Raw genomic sequence first — 22,209 nt, forward strand, 5'->3', positions numbered from 1 at the left:
TTGTCCTTTTTCAACCACCTTTTTTGGCCGGGGAGGAATCCAAACTCCTGGGGTCCTGACTGTTACCTCCCAATGGAGGGTTTTTTGGGGGAGTGGTCCCCGTCTGGGGGGCCCCTCCAACCAGTACTCCAGGTCTCCCTGTCCCCCACCCCCTGCCATTTTGATAGTATAATCTATTTTTAAACAGGGCTTTTCAGTAGGGGAGAGGGAGGCATCTCTTCCTACATGAGATAGGGTGGGTGGGAAGGAAGGGGTTTTGGGGGGGTCTTCCTGCCACCCCCAAGTGTTTATTTTTGATACCAAACGTGTATTTTCAGCTCCCTCCCTCCCAGCCCCCCAATTTCCTGCGGGTGGGTACAAAGGACCCTTTAAGTGTCCCTGGAGTTGGGAGGGAGGAATGAGGGACATAAAGCCTGTCCCGTGTGAATTCCAGGCTGGAGAAGGGCGGGTTCAAAGGACTCCTGGGTTCACCTCCCGTCAGCACCGGCCCAGCCTGGTCCTGGGGACCTGGGGGTTGGTGATTTGGGGGACGATGCTACACCTGTCTCCACTGTTTGTTTTACTTCCCCCAAAATGGATCTTTTTTTCTAAGAGTCCCAGAGAATTGGGAATTGTTCCTGTAAATATATATTTTTAAAGGTGAAAAAAGAAAGAAAGAAAGAAAGAAAGCTTCCTGGAAAGAAAAAACATTTTTCATAGAAAAACGTGTCTTCTTAGAATCATTCCTGCTCCTATGAGTATTCATTATGTCCATTTCTTTTTCTGAAAAACATATTTTGAACCACAAAACATGGTGCCTATGGCTTGGATCCAAGAGTCTCAAAATGTGCTGAAGGCTCAGACTGGGGGCTCGACTCTTCCAGCTTTTACTCCTACTGGCTTGTAACCCTGGAAGGGTGGATTAACCTCTCTGAGCCACAAACACGAAAAGATGAGATTGGTCTAAAATCTCTTCCAGCATCAAGGCTTCTGCTCCTTGAGTGTCATATAAGTCAGGGCCGGGTTTTCTCTGTTGCAAATGATGACCTTAAAGCTAATGGATGTAATTATCTTGGCACACAAAGAATCCTTAAATCCCAGTTGGCCAAACACCGGAACAACCAGTTTTTAAAAACGCCTCGATAAGATTATGTTGGTTCAAGGGATACAGAGCCAGGCTGTGCTTTTCGGGTCGACCACCTCCCTCAGGGCCAAGTCCAGACATTTTTGGTTTTCACAGCCGGTGGGGGTGGGGCGGAGGTGCCATGGGCATCTAGTGGGTTGGGGCCGGAGATGATGCTACACGCCCTACGATGATGCATTGGGCGGAGCTCTCAACAGAGAAGTGTCAGCCATGGGAGGGCGGGGGGAGAAAGTGCCCCAGTTACAAACTGAAACCCTGCAGAGAGGCCCCCAAACTAGTCGGTCCAGTTCCATCTCTTGGGTTGGTACCAGATGGTATTCAGGTGACCTGGAGGGTCAAGTGCAACTTTGAGAAATGCTTAATTCATATCCACAGAGTGATTAATACCCTTGATCTTTCACCTCGGTTATTATCTTAGAAACAAATGTACAGGCTCAAAATTCGCCCTCCCTTCCCCCACCCTCCAAACACAGCACAATGTGATACACAGATCAAATATATAGGCATATAACGGAAAATGGAATTTAGTGTTTTCAAAATGTCACGTAGAATGTTGTAAGGTAGGCAGATTCAAAAAGCCACACACTGAGATGGGAATTTGCAAAATCGCCAAACGACGAAAACCTAGTTTCCAGTTTCCCTCCCTGGGAACTGCCCTGTCTGATGCAGAGACAAGGATGTGAGACTTCGGATCAGCTGACCAGAAACCATCAACGGCAATTAGGAAATACACTCCCGATTCTGAGGTCTTTCTCTCTTGTTAAAGTCACTGAACCAAAGTCATCGTGAAGGAGCCAGGTCCCAAGGCTCTCCAGCTCACCATGGACTGAGGGCCACCGATAACCAGACAATCACTTCTTCTCACGACGCCGTCTGCTCAGTAAGACCAGGGCAGAGCCACTCTGGTCTTAATAATTACTTGGTAGGCGTGAGGCATGTTACAAGCAAGGTCTGAGTCATTCTGCACAAGAGTCACCCAGCACGAGGACCACAGGACGCCCATACGTCACACCTGGGCCGTGGTCACACCTGGCGTGGGGCAGGGTGGCCTGGCACCACATCCAAACCCGAGCCCAGCTGGCAAACCTGTTTAGTGTAAGTCGTCTGAAGCTAAAGAGAGGCAGCAAGACTTAGGACGAAGCCTTCAGTGGGTCCGACAGGAGATGGTCTCGCCTTCACCAGGTAAAACTCACCATGTTGGGGTGACATTGACACGCGCTGACCTAAGCGTCACATTTTCCAACAAAAGTGCAGACAAGGTGGCTTTATTTCTGCACACTGCCGACTGGTCTTTTGTTCTTTTCTACCAATAAATATTAACCCCGAAAATCAATGTGCTTTCAACCTCCAGGTACCTGGGAGTGAACTTCTTGCTAGTACACAATTTACTTAAGAAAATAACAGAATGGTTTGTGCTAGGGTTTACAAATACCGAGAGAAGAGACAGGGCCTGAGCTCAGGGTAGTTACTATATTGTAGAAAATAATAATACCCATGTAGATAATGCTTTAGATTATAAAGTTTGTTTCATAAACGTTTTCTTCAGCATGTGCTCTAAGAATATTAACGTGAACAAGTAACCACAGCCATTTCAGTTAACCCTGATCCATTCCAAAAGAAGAAGAGATATTGCTATAAAACAGAATGTATTCCCAATTGAGAAAGTCAATCTTGGTTTAAAGCGTTGTGTTTGTGTATTAAGGATGTTTTTTATTGTCTGTATTTACGATGCTTTGATATCTTGGGGCCTGTCTGACCAGGGAGGACTGCCCCTCCCAGGCTGAGCAGACCACATGTAAACACGCAGGACAAGCAAAAGTTAAGAGAATTCAGCACCACCAAACCAGCTTTACAACAAATGCTAAAGGAACTTCTCTAGGCAGGAAACACAAGAGAAGGAAAAGACCTACCAAAACAAACCCAAAACAATTAAGAAAATGGTAATAGGAACATACATGTCAATAACTACCTTAAATGTAAATGGATTAAACGTTCCAACCAAAAGACACAGATTGGCTGAATGGACACAAAAAATAAGACCCATATATATGCTGTCTACAAGAGACCCTCTTCAGACCTAAGAACACATACAGACTGAAAGTGAAGGGATGGAAAAAGACATTCCATGCAGATGGAAATCAAAAGAAAGCTGGAAGAGCAATTCTCATATCAGACCGAGTAGACTTTAAAATGAAGACTATTACAAGAGACAAGAAGGACACTACATAGTGATCAAGGGATCGATCCAAGAAGAAGATATAACAATTGTAAATATTTATGCACCCAACATAGGAGCACCTCAATACATAAAGCAAATGCTAACAGCCATAAAAGGGGAAATTGACAGTAATGCAATCATAGTAGGGGACTTTAACACACCACTTTCACCAATGGACAGATCATCAAAATGAAAATAGATAAGGAAACAGAAGCTTTATATGACACATTAGAGAAGATGGACTTAATTGATATTTTTAGGACATTCCATCCAAAAACAACAGAATACACTTTCTTCTCAAGTGCTCATGGAACATTCTCCATGAATGGTCCATATCTTGGTCACAAATAAAGCCTTAGTAAATTTAAGAAAATTGAAATCATATCAAGTATCTTTTCCAACCACAATGCGATGAGACTAGATATCAATTACAGGGAAAAAAACTGTAAAAAATACAAATACATGGAGGCTAAACATTACGCTACTATATAACCAAGACATCATTGAAGAAATCAAAGAGGAAATAAAAAAATACCTAGAAAAAAATGACAATGAAAACATGAGGACCCAAAACCGATGGGATGCAGCAAAAGCAATTCTAAGAGGGACGTTTATAGCAATACAATCCCACCTCAGGAAGCAAGAAAAATCTTAAATAAACAACCTAAACTTACATCTAAAGCAATTAGAAAAAGAAGAACAAAAAAACCCCAAAGTTAGCAGAAGGAAAGAAATCATAAAGATCAGATCAGAAATAAATGGAAAAGAAATGAAGGAAACAATAGCAAAGATTGATAAAACTAAAATCTGGTTCTTTGAGAAGATAAACAAAATTGATAAACCATTAGCCAGACTCATCAAGAAAAAAAGGGAGAGGACTCAAATCAACAGAATTAGAAATGAAAAAGGAGAAGTAACAACTAATACTGCAGAAATACAAAAGATCATGAGAGATTACTACAAGCAACTATATGCCAATAAAATGGACAACCTGGAAGAAATGGACAAATTCTTAGAAAAGCACAACTTTCGAAGACTGAGCCAGAAAGAAACAGAAAATATGAACAGACCAATCACAAGCACTGAAATTGAAACTGTGTTTAAAAATCTTCCAACAAACAAAAGTCCAGGACCAGATGGTTTCACAGGTGAATCCTATCAAACATTTAGAGAAGAGCTAACACCTATCCTTCTCAAACTTTCAAAATATAGCAGAGGGAGGAACACTCCCAAACTCATTCTATGAGGCCACCATCACCCTGATACCAAAACCAGACAAAGATGTCACAAAAAAACTACAGGCCAATATCACTGATGAACATAGATGCAAAAATCCTCAACAAAATACTAGCAATCCAACAGCACATTAAAAGAATCATAGGCCACGACTGAGTGCAGTTTATCCCAGGAATGCAAGGATTCTTCAATATACGCAAATCAATCAATGTGATAAACCATATTAAGAAATTGAAGAAAAACCATATGATCATCTCAATAGATGCAGAAAAAGATTTCAACAAAATTCAGCACCCATTAATGATAAAAACTCTCCAGAAAGTAGGCATAGAGGGAACCTACCTCAACATAACAAAGGCCATATATAACAAACACACAGCCAACATTGTTGTCAATGGTGGAAAATTGAAACCATTTCCTCTAAGATCAGGAACAAGACAAGGTTGCCCACTCTCACCACTATTATTCAACATAGTTTTGGAAGTTTTAGCCACAGCAATCAGAGAAGAAAAAGAAATAAAAGGAATTCAAATGGGAAAAGAAGAAGTAAAACTGTCACTGTTTGCAGATGACATGATGCTATACACAGAGAATCCTAAAGATGTTACCAGAAAACTATGAGAGCTAATCAATGAATCTGGTAAAGTAGCAGGATACAAAATTAATGCACAGAAATCTCTGGCATTCTTATACACTAATGATGAAAAATCTGAAAGAGAAATTAAGGAAACACTCCCATTTATCATTGCAACAAAAAGAATAAAATACCTAGGAATAAACCTACCTAAGGAAAGAAAAGACCTGTATGCAGAAAACTATAAGACACTGATGAAAGAAATTAAAGATGATACAAACAGATGGAGAGATATATCATGTTCTTGGATTGGAAGAATCAACATTGTGAAAATGACTCTACTACCCAAAGCAATCTACAGATTCAATGCAATCCCTATCAAACTACCAATGGCATTTTTCACAGAACTAGAACAAAAAGTTTCACAATTTATATGGAAACACAAAAGACCTCGAATAGCCAAAGCAATATTGAGAAAGAAAAACGGAGCTGGAGGAATCAGGCTCCCTGACTTCAGACTATACTATAAAGCTACAGTAATCAAGACAGTATGGTACTGGCACAAAAACAGAAATACATATCAATGGAACAGGATAGAAAGCCCAGAGATAAACCCATGCACATATGGTCACCTTATCTTTGACAAAGGAGGCAAGAAAAGACAGCCTCTTCAATAAGTGGTGCTGGGAAAACTGGACAGCTACATGTAAAAGAATAAAAGTAGAACACTTCCTAACACCATACACAAAAATAAACTCAAAATGGATTAAAGACCTAAATGTAGGGTCAGACACTGTAAAACTCTTAGAGGAAAACATAGGCAGAACACACTTTGATATAAATCACAGCAAGATCCTTTCTGACCCACCTCCTAGAGAAATGGAAATAAGAACAAAAATAAACAAATGAGACCTAATGAAACTTAAAAGCTTTTGCAAAGCAAATGAAACTACAAACAAGATGAAAAGACAACCCTCAGAATGGGAGAAAATATTTGCAAACGAAGCAACTGACAAAGGATTAAACTCCAAAATATATAAACAGCTCATGCAGCCCAATATTAAAAAAACAGACAACCCAATCCAAAAATGGGCAGAAGACCTAAATAGACATTTCTCCAAAGAAGATATACAGATGGCCAAGAAGCACATGAAAAGCTGCTCAACATCACTAATTATCAGAGAAATGCAAACCAAAACTACAATGAGGCATCACCTCACACCAGTTAGAATGGGCATCATCAGAAAATCTACAAACAACAAATGCAGGAGAGGGTGTGGAGAAAAGGGAATCCTATGGTACTGTTGGTGGGAATGTAAATTGATACAACCACTATGGATAACAGTATGGAGGTTCCTTAAAAAACTAAAAATAGAACTACCATACGACCCAGCAATCCCATTACTGGGCATATACCCTGAGAAAACCATAATTCAAAAAGACACATACACCCCAATGTTCATTGCAGCACTATTTACAATAGCCAGAACATGGAATCAACCTAAGTGCCCATCGACAGAGGAATGGATAAAGAAGACGTGGCACATATATACAATGGAATATTACTCAGCCATAAAAAGCAACGAAATTGAGTTATTTGTAGTGAGGTGGATGGACCTAATGTCTTTCATACAGAGTGAAGTAAGTCAGAAAGAGAAAAACAAATACCGTATGCTAACACATATATATGGAATCTAAAAAAAAAAAAATGGTTCTGACGAACGTAGGGGCAGGACAGGAATAAAGACGCAGACGTAGAGAATGGACTTGAGGACACGGGGAGGGGGAAGGGTAAGCTGGGACAAAGTGAGAGAGTGGCATGGACATATATACACTACCAAATGTAAAACAGATAGCTAGTGGGAAACAGCCGCATAGCACAGGGAGATCAGCTCGGTGCTTTGTGACCACCTAGAGGGGTGGGATAGGGAGGGTGGGAGGGAGACGCAAGAGGAAGGGGATATGGGGATATATGTATACGTATAGCTGATTCACTTTGTTATACAGCAGAAACTAACACAACATTGTAAAGCAATTATACTCCAGTAAAGATGTTTAAAACAAAAAAAAGGAAAAGAGGAACAGATAAGGTCTGCGGAGCTTCTGTCCGCCTGTCTCCTGTTGACATATGACTTGTAAATTCAAGTCAAGCTGCCTTGAAAGTTCTTTCTGTAAAGTAAACCCATGAGCCAGTGATGCAAAGGCTCATGCGTGAATCTGGGACGGGGTGCTACCCAGACGCTGACACCATCCATCTCCAATCCAGGCTTTAATTTGGCTTCTTAATGACCATTTTGGTAACAGACATTAAATTATCAACAAGCAGGAAGCAGAAGACTGTGGGGCACCCAAGGCTGGCCTGGAACTGGGGTGCAGCTGGGGGGGCGGGCAATGTGACGAATCTGGGCGCCACTGGGGACCTGTCAGGTGGGGGAGGGCAGGGGCTGCCTGGATCCGTGGAGAGACTCCTGTTTTAGGCGAAATCACTCTGAGCTCAGTCATGTGAGACACGGAAGAATTTAAACATTAAATTGTAAACTCCGCACATAAAGCACCTTGGGGCCAGACAACCACCACTGTGTGGGGCGTCCCTGCAGGCGCTGCACCCCGGGCCCCGTGCAGGGTGCTCCGGGTGGTTGCAGGGGTTCCGTGTGAGGGTTACGGTTGAGCCCCGTGGCTCAGACCCTCGTTCAGTGTCCACTACGTGCTGGTTAGGCCGTCACTAGGGTGGAAACGTGAAGTGATGATTCGGCATCACTCGCTGCCTGCCAAGAGCTCCTGGTCCAGGAGAAAAAGAGGCGCCTCTTCTCATTTATCCCATACGGCCAGCTATAGCTTGAGTGTGTGTGTCCCCAAAGTCCATACGTGGACTCCTAACCCCAAGGTGGCGGTGTTGGGAGGGGGCCTTTGGGAAGTGATGAGGTCACGAGGGTGGAGCCCCCGTGATGGGACCAGTGCCCTGATAAGAGCTCTCTCTCTCCACCCCCATCCCCTCCCTGCCACCTGGGGACACAGGGAGAAGATGCCGTCGATGAACCTGGAAGGGGGTCTGTCTGTCCTCACCAGACACGGGATCTGGACGTCCAGCCTCCAGAATGTGAGCAGTAAACGTCTGCCGTTTAAGCCCCCAACCCCTGGGGTAGTTACAGCAGCCGGAGCTAAGACATGGGTGCAGCCAGCGTGTACCCATGACCACGTCTCTGTCCGTATCTGTCATTCTATTTAGAATGTGGATGTATAACATGTGCATACAATAAGGAAATCAGTGCAGAGAAATTGTGTGTTCACACTGCTGAGACGTGCCCAGCTGGGAGGCAGGCTCAGGCCCGGCCGCCTGCACTCAGGACACAGTCCCTCTCACTTTAGGGTCCTGTTGGTGTCCTGGGGCTGCTGTAACCAAGTGCTACAACCGGGCGGCTTAGAGCAGCAGGGATTTATTTTCTCACAGCTCTGGGGGCCGAGCTCCCCTGGGAGGCGCAGGGGAGGGTCTGTTCCAGGCCTCCCTCCTGGCTGGTGGCACCACACTGCCAGTCCTCACGTGCTGTGTCCAGACCCCCTTTTCATAAGGACACGTGTCATACTGCACTAGGACCCACCCTAATGACTTCATTTTAACTTGATTACCTCTATAAAGACCCTATTTCTAAATAAGGTCACGTTCTGAGGTGCCAGGGGTTAGGACCCAATATATCTATTCTGGGGGGTAGGGGGGGCAATTCAACCTGTAACGGGATCCTTCACAGAAACCCAGGGGTCCCCCCTAATCCACATCCCGCCTCCACTAGATGCTGCTGGGAACAAAGCTTTCATACCCAGGAGGCCATGGCTTCACCACTGAAGTTTCGTGGCTGCATGCATTTGGCAAACTTTAGAAGCATCAGGACTGGGTTTCAATTTCATGGTTTCACCTTCAGAACATTTAACTACTGCACCATATCCTTGGACTATACAGAATTCATAGAAATTTAAGTCAATTCCAAATATCCTTGGAATTTCATTCTATATGAAAGTAATTCACGAATGAACGCGTTGCCCGGGGTTGTTGTATCAGGGCCTGGTTCACCCAGCTGGTCGCGAGGCAGCCAGGAAAGAGGGCGTGCTCGTCTCTGGCTGGTTCTGTGGAGTCAGCAGACACATGACTCACAGTCATAAGCTGGGGGGGAGGGGGCTGCCCTGCTGCTGGGCCCCAGCCCCTCACATCTGGGGGCAGGGGAGGGTGGCCGGTAATTCCGGCTGGTTCAAGCAGGAAGCACTTTGCAGTCAGTCCTGGGAGGGGAGATTCTGGTTTGTGGTCCTACAACCTCTCATGTCTGGGGGGACGTTAGGGATCCCTGTCCTGTCCTCTCTTCCTCCCTATTGGCCTCGATATCCTTCCTTTCTTTTTCTTTTTTTTTTTTAAACATCTTTATCGGAGTACAGTTGCTTTACATTGTTGTGTTTCTGCTGTATGACAAAGTGAATCAGGTATATGTACACATATGTCCCCATAGCCCCTCCCTCTTAATTCTCCCTCCCACCCTCCCTATCCCACCCCTCTAGGTGGTCAGTTTTCTTCCTTTGGGGTTTGAGGCAGAGCAAGAGGAAAAGGTCGGGGTGGACATGAGCAAAAAAGAGAAGAGAAAGTGCAGGAATGGGGCTTTCCTGAGAACAGTGCCTTCTCGGCAGCTATCCCTGGCGACTGGACAGGCGACTCAGGACTCGGGCAGCTCAAGGGGGCGGGGAGCCTCCTCCCCACGTGTGGAATGTCGGGGAATGTCCCTGTGTTTTGGTCAAGCTTCAATTCCAGTGTATGGATCCCCAGGTACCCTGTAGGCACCGAACACGGAGAGCTGGGGGCACGGAGAGCTGTGGCTGGTAATCCGGCCACAGGGTCACCCCAGAGCGACGACAGCCGAGGCCACAGCCGAGGTCGCCGTCACCCTCGAAAAATGTTTGGAACTACGGAGTCGGGACTTCGGTTTTGTTTTGCAGAAAGTATTAGGTTGGAGGGAGTGCCATGCGATGTTCTTTTTTTTTTTTTTTTAAATGTTGAGCCTTCTTTTTAATTAATTAATTTTTATTTTTTGCTGTGTTGGGTCTTCGTTTCTGTGCGAGGGCTTTCTCTAGTTGTGGCAAGCGGGGACCGCTCTTCATCGTGGTGCGCGGGCCTCTCCCTGTCGCGGCCTCTCTCGTTGCGGAGCACAGGCTCCAGATGCACAGGCTCAGCAGTTGTGGCTCACGGGCCTAGTTGCTCCGCGGCATGTGGGATCTTCCCAGACCAGGGCTCGAACCCGTGTCTTCAGCATTAGCAGGCAGATTCTCAACCACTGCGCCACCAGGGAAGCCCCGCCATGCGATGTTCTTACAAACTATCAGAGACTTAAGATTTAAACCCCTTCCAGCATCAAAACAACCCACAGGAAGCCGGAGCAGGCAGGCGCAGCCTCACGTCTGGGCCGTCACCTGGGAGTTGCAACAGCAACACGCAGTCCAGAAGTGAAAGGAGAGTTTCCACCAGCGCTGACTGAGCAGCCGCGTGTCCGGGGCTGCATCTCGGGCCACGAGGGTTAGAGTTAGGGAGTGTCTCCACCACCTCTATCCACCGCAGCGCCGGGTCTGCTTGGGGAAAACATTTCATCATCCTGGAGAAGGACGATGCATTTCGCCACTAAGTCACCAGGGCTCACCCAGTGTTTACTCGGTGCTTCCTGTGGGCCCGGCTCGCGGCCCCGAGAAGCTGTTCGGCTTTTCTTGATACTTTTTTTTTTTCTCCTGGCCCTTTAGGGAGAGCTTTGGCGCTCACAGGTCACGGCTGCACTTCGCTCCCTGTGCCGGGGTGTCAGAGGTCCCCGCCGCCGGCCCGGCCCCCGTCTCCGCACCTTCTCCCGTGACGTGACCCCTCCCCTGTGCCACAACCATCCCTACGACTCTCCATCTTCCCGAACTGCCGCTCTGCCCCAGTGAAACACTCACGCTCACGCCTCTCCCCGCCAGCCCCTGGCAAACCCAGGACTTTCGAGTATTTCTGCGCAGCTCATGTCTGTGACCAAACTGCTGGGGCGCCAGCCCTCCCCACGCCCCCGGCCGGAAGCGCCAGCACAAGCACTGAGTGAGGCTTCTCCGCCCCCGCGTGCCGCCCCGGACCCCAGGGTGGGCGGAGCTGGGCGCACCCCAGGCGGGGAGGGACAGGCGGCAGGGACGCAGGGACCATACCCAGCGCCCGCTCAGCTGGGGGGAATGGGGTGGGAGGGGGAGGGGGAAGGAGGAGAAGGGAAGCATAGTTAACTGGGACCCCCCTCTTGCCCTGCCTCCCCCCTCAAGTACCTTCTGGCGCCTGATACGTTTCTCCCTGCCTTTGGTGTCCTGCGGTCTGACTGAGGTCACCCAGGTGCGACTTGTATTTACCCGTCTTAGTGGTGCAGGTGCTTCTTGTAGCTTCACGCCTTTGATTGGTTTTGAAGGACGTCACCGGCCGTTTTCTCCTCCTCCTCTTGCGGGACCCCGATTGCACGCACATCCCAGCTGCTCTCCTGGTGCCGCTGCCCTCGCGGTGGCCCTCACGCTCTGCTCGGCTCCACGACCGCTTTCTTCGCGCGTCTGCGACCCTATAAATTCTTCTCCTTCGCGACATGTAATCGGCCTTAGAGTTCTCATTTTCGGTTATTACAGTTTTTTCTTTCTAGAATTTCCACGTGATTCTATGTATATGATTTTCACTTCTCCAGCGAGACTCTCCATCTGCTCTGAACACAGAATCACATGACTTTTTAAGCCACATCTCATAACTCTGATTCTGAAATTTCCCATGAAACTGCTTCTACTGTCTGTTCTTATCTCTTGGTTTCTGATAATTTTTTTCTGGTATTATCTCTGCCAACAAATTTTTAACTGAATGTTGATTACTGCATCTGAAAATATTGTAGAGACAGTTTGAGGATCTGGACGTATTTTTCTTTCACTCTTGGCAGGCGTGTGGGTGGGGCGAATCGTTTTAATCCAGTCAGGATTGAATCCGGTCGGGGCTGGGTTTCAGGGTTTTTGTATCTTGTTTTTGGTGAGCTATTCAGGTAGTGAATAGTGCATATGTTTTGTGTTTAGAATTGTGAATTGGAAATTACTTTGTACGCTTGGTTCAGACAGACTGGAGGAATGCGAACTCAGGGGTTAACATGCTCAAATTGTGGCAGCAAATAAGTCAGCGAAGGATCAGCCCGACTGTGCAGTCAGGGCCCCGGGGCTGGGGGCACAGGCTCGCAGACGGCCGAGGAGGTTTGGAGAGGGGGTGAGCCTACGGGACCAGCTGCGGGGTGCTGAGCACCTGCCGGAGGGGACTCAGCTGTGTCACCTACGTTTCCTTAAGGCTCAGCACAATTCCTTATGAGTTCTCATTTTTCTTCTTTTACAAGAACAAAGCAACCAAATTAGAGTGGAGAATGGTCCCTGTTAATCTCCGGCCTTGAGACCCAGCCTGGCCTCAGGTAAAACAGGAACTGGGTGTTATCCTAACCTTTCCCATTTTGTGCCTACATCCGCTCTCTACCCTCCCCACCCGTTTCTCTTTTTTTCCCTTCTTCCCCCGAAGTGTAGAATGATTAAAACATTTGAATTATGAACAAGGCCCTACTGTATAGCACAGGGAACTCCACTCAATATTCTGTAATAATCTAAATGGGAAAATAATAGATACATGTGTATGTATAACTGAAACACTTTGCTGTATACCTGAAACTAACACAACATTGTAAATCAACTATGCTCCAATTTTAAAAAAAGTAAAAAAAAAAAATTTGAAACATGAATGTGGACTTGAAATAGTGAAATAGTTTATGAGTTAAACCAAAAGTTAAATCTGTGCACTTCCCTGGTGGCGCAGTGGTTAAGAATCCGCCTGCCAATGCAGAGGACACGGGTTTGAGCCCTCGTCTGGGAAGATCCCACATGCCACGGAGCAACTAAGCCCGTGCGTCACACACAACCACTGAGCCTGCGCTCTAGAGCCCGCGAGCCACAACTACTGAGCCCGCGTGACACAACTACTGAAGCCTGCGTGCCTAGAGCTCGTGTGCCGCAGCAAGAGAAGCCACCGCAATGAGAAGCCCGCGCACCACAACGAAGAGTAGCCCCCACTCGCCACAACTAGAGAAAGCCTGTGTGCAGCAACGAAGACCCAATGCAGCCAAATAAATAAATAAATTAATTAATTAAAAAAAGAATTAAATCTGTGAAATATATAACCCGCAAGGTACTGGGCAAACTCCCCGACTAGCTGTGGACAGCACGGTGCCCAATTCATCTCCGTCTACAATGCCTTCTGCCCAGAGACGCTCCCTCTGCAGCAGGAGTAAGAGGGCTGTTTGTGGAAGAGACCCTGTGGGGTGAACACTTTGGCCCAGTGTCAGCTGATAAATATTGTCTGCACAAGACATGGCTGCTTAGAGGCAACAGTTACTGGTTGATTGTGACTAGGGATTAAAATAAAAGATGTGTCATTTCCTACTACACCGATCGTATTAACTTTCTTATTAATCCAACATGGGGTTTGCTTTCTGAGTCATCTCCTGTCAGTTCAGAGAATTGCTAGTTACAGAATATAATCCTTATTTCACGTTTTCCAGGGTGACTATAACTTGGTGACAGCTTGTATCAAACTGCTCACATTTTGAAGTATAATGTTGTTTTACCAACCCCTGTTTATTCAACATCCTTGAACAAAGATCGATATAAAAATGACACTGGCTTTATGTATTTAACTAAAAAAATCAGTGTTTAATTTCAGTGTTTACAGCTGAGCCTCAGGAGGCCTGCTGCCCTCTAGTGGACGATCCTTGAGCTGCAATGCTCTTCACCTGTGATCTGGTGAATCCAGCTCCATTCACTGCAGCCAAAAATACCCCTGTATCCCCAGCAACTGTAATGAGTTGTTGCTGAAGTTGTGCCGTGTGCAGCTCCTTATTATGCATAAATATGCAAAGCAGATTTGCTGGGTGTCATTTACTTAATTCAAATGAAGACGCCTGTCCAGTCTCTTCTTGGTTATTATGGAGGAAGCAGCCTTGCGTGTGTGCAGCAAATTGCTCCCCTCAAAAGCCAAGTCCCTGTGTCACTTTGGGAAGCTTCCATTCGTCCTGCTTCAAATGGGGGTGCCCTGACGCTACTTCCCAGGGAGACTGCTGTGGGGATGAGGGCTGTGGAAGGCTCTACAACTTTGCTTGGTTTAATATCTCACGAAACGACTTTCTTCTTTGCATAGTTAAAACAAGCTCTTACGAGAGCTAAACATTTGAAACATTTCCTAAGTTTTTATGAAATTACAGGTCCAATACCCTGAGTGAGCACGGGATCACCTAGAAAGGCTGGACGTGGAGAATTTCAGGGGCACCACAGAAGGTCAAGGATTCATCAGGATGAGGCTGTAATGTTTATGAAGGAAAGTCACATGTAAGAGGAGTTCTGTCCAAGGACCCTCTCCCACCCGCGTGGCGTGCGAGCCTCGGCAGCTGGGGGCCAGCTGACCCGGCCTGCACACAAGGTCTGGCCTCCCCCTGGGGCTCAGATCACAGGGGTCCAGCAGACTCGACCTGGCGGAGACCACAGGAAGGGAATCATGGGAGAAAGTGGGGTTTGAAACAGGGAAAAGGCAATGGGAGAAACAGTAAAAAACCTGTCGCCCAATGATCTCAGCACGGGCACCTGGTATCTTGCAGGTGCAGAACAAACGCTCACAGCAGGGAAGCCACGCTCCAGGCCCGTCCCCCCCACCCCACGTGTGGGGTGTGCCATGAGGGCGACACCCTGACTGCTGCTTCTGGGGCCATCGCTCAGGGCCCAGCTCGCTGTTCACAGCCTGGACGGCGAGGCAGCGTCTCCCGCGGAGACCAAGAGCATCCCTCCTGAGCGCTGTCTATGAGACCAGGGCCCCCAATTCACCGTCCCTCAGCCGTGCCACCAACACTGCACACACAGCACCCACCCACCACCTCGCATGGCCCCTCGGAAGTCGGGGTAAAGGAGCCACAGGCCGGGGCTCACGCCGTTCCCCGTGAGGGGAACAACGAAGCTTCGGATCTGAGCATCACCGATGAACCAGCAACAGGCTAGTTACTAGCTTGTAAGCAAAGAACATCTGTGATCTGTCACAGACCCAACACCCTCTGAGAGAAAATCTGTCTGGTAGTTGAACATAAGTGCCAGGCCCATAACTCTCTCTCTCTCTCTTAAAATGACAGTATCTCCAGCGCGGTGCCCAGGGCATAAATGTTGTGCCGACACAGGCAGGACCTCAGCTCCCGAAGAGGCTGGATGCTTCCAGCAGGGGCTGCGTGTGGAGAGACCGAGGGGGCGGCAGGGGGAGACTGGAGAAAGGGGCTGGAGGACCTGGGCCTCAGAGAGAGGAGGCGTCCCTCGGGGCCCCTCAGCACCGGGGTGTCTGTTGCGAGACTGGGTCCCGGGAGAGGCAAAGGGGGCTGTGGGGATGCACACGAGGGTCCCACATGGTCTGCATCGTCCCTGAGTCTCGGCTTTGCAAAGCCTGTTGTGGGTATTTTCACACGCTCAATTGTAGAAGACCATAGCGGTGGAATGAGATGGTTTGGAAATGGATTTTCACGGGCACTGACTGGACTCTAATTGTTTGGGGGAAATCCATCTAGTCGATTTTTTTTTTTTTGCGGTACGTGGGCCTCTCACTGCTGTGGCCTCTCCCGCCGCGGAGCACAGGCTCCGGACGCACAGGCTCAGCGGCCATGGCTCACGGGCCCAGCCGCTCCGTGGCATGTGGGATCCTCCCGGACCGGGGCACGAACCCCTGTCCCCTGCATCGGCAGGCGGACTCTCAACCACTGCACCACCAGGGAAGCCCGATCTAGTCGATTTTAAAGTAGCACAAAAGTTGCAGCGAGCACTCCCGGGAATTCGAAGGGGTGTTATTTGTCTGGAGGCCAAAGCTTAAAGCTTTGAAAACCTTTGTTTCTTTCCTGACATAGCATCTGTGTAACAATCCTCTGAACGTATTAAGTGATGATAAGTGAAGAGCTAACAAAACAAAAATAAACAAAAGTAAGGAGCAGAAATCTTTCCAACATCCTACTTTTCACAAAGCAACTCATTTAAAACTTCAAATAATGGAAAACAAGTTGAAAACATCCAAACCGTGGTATCTGACTCTTCTAATCATTGCTTCTTGCGTTGATGTTGTTTTAGTTCATAGGCTATTTTGGGGAACATTTTGGTTTACAGAAGAATTGACTGGAAAGTACAGAGTTCCCACGTAATTCTTCCCCTTCCTCCCAGTTCCCCTGTTAACACCCTCAAGGATGTGCTACATTTGTTACAACTGACGAACTAATATGAATACATTTAAAATGAATATCATACAACTTTCCATGCATTTTTACTGACACCTGGGAAAACAGCATTAAACCGTATGTGGATAAAAGTGTAAAGTTTTCAATGAAATGCCGAGTAAATTAAAACTTTCATGGAAGGATTATGGGATTAAAAAAGAAAAACGTATAAAGCTTTCTTTTTGCTAGTTATAGATATGTTATAGCAAGAAGCAGGGTGATCACCTAATTTACGACAAAGGAGGCAAGAATATACAGTGGAGAAAAGACAGCCTCTTCAATAAGTGGTGCTGGGAAAACTGGACAGCTACATGTAAAAGAATGAAACTAGAACATTCCCTAACACCATACACAAAAATAAACTCCAAATGGATTAAAGACCTAAATCTAAGACTGGATTCTATAAAACTCTTAGAGGAAAACATAGGCAGAACACTCTCTGACATAAATCACAGCTAGATCTTTTTTGATCCATCTCCTGGAGTAATGAAAATAAACATAAAAACAAACAAATGGGACCTAATTGAACTTCAAAGGTTTTGCACAGCAAAGAAAACCATAAACAAAACGAAAAGACAACCCACAGAATGGGAGAAAATATTTGCAAATGAAGCAACCGAAAAGGGACTAATCTCCAAAATATACAAACAGCTCATGCAGCCCAATATCAAAAAAACAAACAACCCAATCAAAAAATGGGCAGAAGATCTAAATAGATATTTCCCCAAAGAAGACATACAGATGGCCAAGAGGCACATGGAAAGATGCTCAACATCACTCTTCATCAGGGAAATGCAAATCAAAACTACAGTGAGGTATCACCTCACACTGGTCAGAATGGCCATCATCAAAAACTCTACAAATGATAAATGCTGGAGAGGGTGTGGAGAAAAGGGAACCCTCTTGCACTGCTGGTGGGAATGTGAATTGGTACAGCCACTATGGAGAACAGTATGGAGGTTCCTTAAAAAACTAAACATAGAGTTACCATATGACCCAGCAATCCCACTCCTGGCATATATCCAGAGAAAACCATAATTCAAAATGATACATACACACCAATGTTCATTGCAACACTGTTTACAATAGCCAGGACATGGAAGCAACCGAAATGCCCATCCACAGACGAATGGATAAAGAAGCTGTGGTACATATACACAATGGACTATTACTCAGCCATAAAAAGAATGAAATAATGCCATTTGCAGCAACATTGATGGACCTAGAGATTGTCATACTGAGTGAAGTAAGTCAGGTTGAGAAAGACAAATATCATGTTATCGCTTATATGTGGAATCTAAAAACATGGTACAAATGAACCTATTTACAAAACAGAAATAGAGTCACAGATGTAGAAAACAAACTTAAGGTTACCAGGGTGTGAGGGGAGGGATAAATTGGGAGACTGGGATTGACATATACACACTACAATATATAAAATAAATAACTAATAAGGACCTATTGTGTAGCACAGGGAAGTCTTCTCAATACTCTGTAATGGCCTCTATGGGAAAAGAATCTAAAAAAGAGTAGATATATGTATATGTATAACTGATTCACTTTGCTGTACACCTGAAACTAACACAACATTGTAAATCAACTATACTGCAATAGAAAGTAATAAAAAAAAATAAAGAGGTAGGGTGAGTGAAGGCTAAAATATTAGGTATGTGCTCTCAGTTATTTTGAAATGGTTTCTCTTAACTGAAAACTTATAAATCATGATTGTTCTCAGGCGAGTTGAACGGAAAGGATTCGTAAATGGGTTCAGTTTCCCGAACAGTCCTTACGCGGAACTCACGAGCCTCGGCAGGAATTCTCAACGAACGGCACCCAACTCACCGAGGGAAATCAGACCACAGTCTCACCCATCCTGACTAGAGACTTTTTTCCTCCATCTTGCCGCCGCCATCAACTTACCTCGAAACCTCAGCGAGGCCGGAGCGGGTGGAAGGAAGAAAGCAGTTTGCAGAGACGGGAAGCAAGTCCGGGGTGAACATGGGGCAGGTGCTGAGGGGCCTGGTTGCCCCCACCAGACTGTCCATGCTTCCTGGGGGGCTGGAGGGAGAGGCTCCAAGGGGGAGCCGCCTGCACTGACCTCCTGCAAAAGCCAAGTGGCCAGAAGCACGGAGGCGGCAGAAGCCACGGGAAAGCAGGGATTCCCAGCAGGCAGCGCGAGACTAATTGGCAACAGGCGGGAGAAGGAAACACAGGTGCCCTCGATCACGCTGATGCGAGAAGAGCTACCCAAGCAGAGAGGTGCCCAGCCCGCGCCCACCCAGGGGCTTTTCCCCGCGGCGGCCTGGGGGTTCCGCGGAGACAGCATCCCCCGCTCCCTGAGCCTGAGTGGCAGACCCCACACGTGCCCTGACACGCCTTTTGTCCTGCAACGCAAGAGAATCTAAAACACGCATTAACTGACTACCGTCGTACTTACTAGTTTTAAGCTCATTTTCACCTGTGCCATTTTTCGCATCCACAGGAAACCTGTCGCCTTAATAAATGTCCTTTTCTTTTTAGCAGGTAGAGGAGGCGAGTCCATTTCAACAAGGAAGTATATACTGGGGGAAGGGTGCAGTTCTCCAGATAAGATTCTTTGGTCTATATAATTATTCTGAGTTTAAAATCACACGAGAATCCACTCCAATAAAAAGTAGACATTACTTTTCTCAAAAAATTTAATTGCAGAACTATTTACAGGAGGTGAACATCAACAGTACAGAAATCAGATGAGAGAGGCATTATCCTGGAAGAAAAGGTGAGCGCGTTTTTCTTATAATCAGCGGAGAGTGAAAAGAAGTCAGGAGGAAAAAGAACCCAAATGACACAATCCTTCAATGCCTTAAAGTAAGGACCAACATTCTGAGAAGTTATTGACAAGAAGAAAGAAAGTGTGGTGTGGACTGCGTCCTGTACATTCAGCGTAGGCATCCTGCATGCTAGGAAACAATTTATCAAAAGAACCAGAAAAGCATGAGAAAGAGAATTCCATAAAATCGTTTAATTCCAGTGAAGAGTAACTTTGTACAGATGTGGAATATTTGGCACTCTGTTCATCCTCACTGTTGATGTGACTTCATATGTATATATATTTATATATATATTTATATACTTTAAAAAAAAACAAAAAACGTTAACAGCTAGTTTCCTGGTTCTAACATTCCTTGAATTTCTGTAGGAGGCATTTCCTTTAGTCCTTAGGCCACACCTGGGTATTGTGGCATGTGACATGGGGGGTGGGTGTGTGGACCGCTCTCCGGGCGGAGAGGACCCGCACGGGGAGGAAAGTGACAGCATTTGGAAATAAGAGTTCAGAAGTAGCCTAGGATTCACTACCGGCGAGGGGAAACTTTTTGAATTCAGCAAACCAGTTATAAAGTGGAGGGAGAGAGACGTACTGAGCCCTTTAAGTGATGTGATAGTCAAGCGATGGGCTGGGCCGTGGCGGGTGAGATGGGCAGGGGGGTGTCAAAGAGCGGGTGAATGGCACCTGTGAGGTACCACAGACAGCCTTGGAGCTCCCTTCTTGCCTGTTCGCCAGCACGAACCGACATCCTCTCCCTGGTCTGCTTGAAAGACAGAAATGTGTACACACATCTGGCAGAGACCTTTCCTTTCACGGTCGCCTCTCCTCCACTGAGGATGTGATCGCTTGCGTTCCCGAGGCTTTCAGGTTCAGAATAAGCACCCGTGATGAAGAGTCACATAAAATCTAAGAAAGGGAGGTAACCCCCTGTTACCTGTGTGTGTGTGTGTGTGTGTGTGTGTGTGTATACAAAATCTTTTAAAAAGTAGTGTTGTCGTAGGTAACTAACATTTCCTCTGCAAAGAAGTCATCTGTCAAGAGTCGAGATTGAAACTTGAAATAATTTCTTTAAATGCTGGATCAAAATGCCAGGGTTAGGACAGCAATTCAGGAAATTACGTGGATTTCTCGATGTTGCAAGGATGAAGAGGTGGAGTTTCCTCAGAGCCTTCCCACGGGGCACTTCACGTTCTCTGAGGTGTGAAACGGGGTCATTATAAAAAGCCAGGCCAGAGGGGCCAGTTTCACAAACCTTCAGCGATTTTGGTACGTCTGATTCCATCCTTGGCACTGTCCCACATGCTCAGCTTTCTGTTTCCAAATTATTTTTTCTTTCTCACGTTCACGTTTCACTTAAGAGCTCGTCATTTCATCTAAGATGACGCTGTGCTTAAGCAGTGGTGAAAACATCACCTCATTCTGGGGTGCCTGGTCCTCGTTCGTGGAAACATCTAGAAGCGCTTGCCATCAAAGCCAGAAGACATGGAGAAAGGCCCCCGGTAGTTCTCCATTTCCAGGCCTTCACGGAGCTCCTGGCAGCCTCCCGCCGAGCCCAGACAGCCCTCTCAGGAGGGGACCGCTGCGTCTGGTGGTCCTGACCATCTCTGAGATGCTCAGGAAGTGACTTGACCTCCGCAAGCATCCGCCACACAGAAGGGGGCCGTGGGCATGGGCTTTATCAAGAACAGACACTTTCACACCTGATTCCAAGGAGCTCGGAGGACGTGAATGTCATCAGTCTTCACAAAATGTCTGTGAGGGCGACGGGGATGGGAGAAAACTGAGACGCGGGGTCAAGAGAAGTTGCGGCTGATGTAGGAACAGAAGCCGGGCTTCTCATTCGACTCCAGAACCCTCTGCAGCCACTCTGTGCTAAAGGGCGTTTCCTTAAACTGTAAAAGGGCACCTTTCCCAGCATTGCGTCCACTGCCCACACTTACTACAACTGTCAACTTAGTAAAGGGACCAGGTGGACCCTTGCTGTGAAGGCACAGGGCTCTGACGGGACCTGATGCCGCGAGCTTTATGACAAATGGTGCAGGGGGTGCTGACGAAGCCGCTTCCACGGCTCCAGCCTGGTGGTGAAACGTACCTACTACCAGCAGCTGCTACAGTCTTGGTTACTTACGCTTGAGGTTTTCTATTTTATTTTCAAATTCTGGAACCCTGTATTCAACCAAAACTTTCAAACGAGTGTAAGCAAGTATGCAGATAAAAACAAAGGAGGACCTCAGGGGCTAGTGTATGAAACCACTGTCTTCAACTACCTGATTAGTATGTTAAATTTGCAGTAAAAGGAAAAAAAAAATCAGCGGTTCAGGCTCTGAGAAGCAAGGAGGTGCCTGGGAAACGTGCACAGGTGAAAGATGCGGGATGGAGCCATTGGGTCCATCTGGGAGACGCGACAGGAATGTCCCACTTTTCAGAAAGGCAGGGAGATGCGGCATCCACGTGCCCTCCCCAGGCTGAACCGTTGGGGCTGCCCTTCTCCATCCGAGGTGGGCACGTCCCTGCCTCACTGGCCGAAGTTCTTGGAGGCCTCCACTGCCCTGGACCAGGTGCTGGTGACTCTGGCCAGCCTGGGGGCCCACACGTTCCCCAGCTGATTCCAGATGAGGCACGTGGGACCTTCTGGGAACCCGACAGAACCCTGAAGGAGGCTGATGGCTCTGCCAGCAAAAAGCAGCTCAGGCCTTGGCCACGTCTCCCTTGAGATGCCCCAGTGGCCTCCAGATCCTCAGGGCGCTCGAGGTCTGTGCGATTTGACCCAGTTACTGCCGACGGGAAAAGGCTTTCTGATGAGGACCGTTCCTCCTTTCTTCTGCTCCCTACTCGCCACTGAAAGCTTTGGCCCAAATCAGGCAGCTGCTTTGAAGAGTCCACATTCAGAGTCACTCCAGGCACTTGGACCAAACGTCTGCAACATGACTT

Source organism: Tursiops truncatus, chromosome 21, assembly GCF_011762595.2.
Source record: "Tursiops truncatus isolate mTurTru1 chromosome 21, mTurTru1.mat.Y, whole genome shotgun sequence".
Classification (NCBI taxonomy): domain Eukaryota; kingdom Metazoa; phylum Chordata; class Mammalia; order Artiodactyla; family Delphinidae; genus Tursiops; species Tursiops truncatus.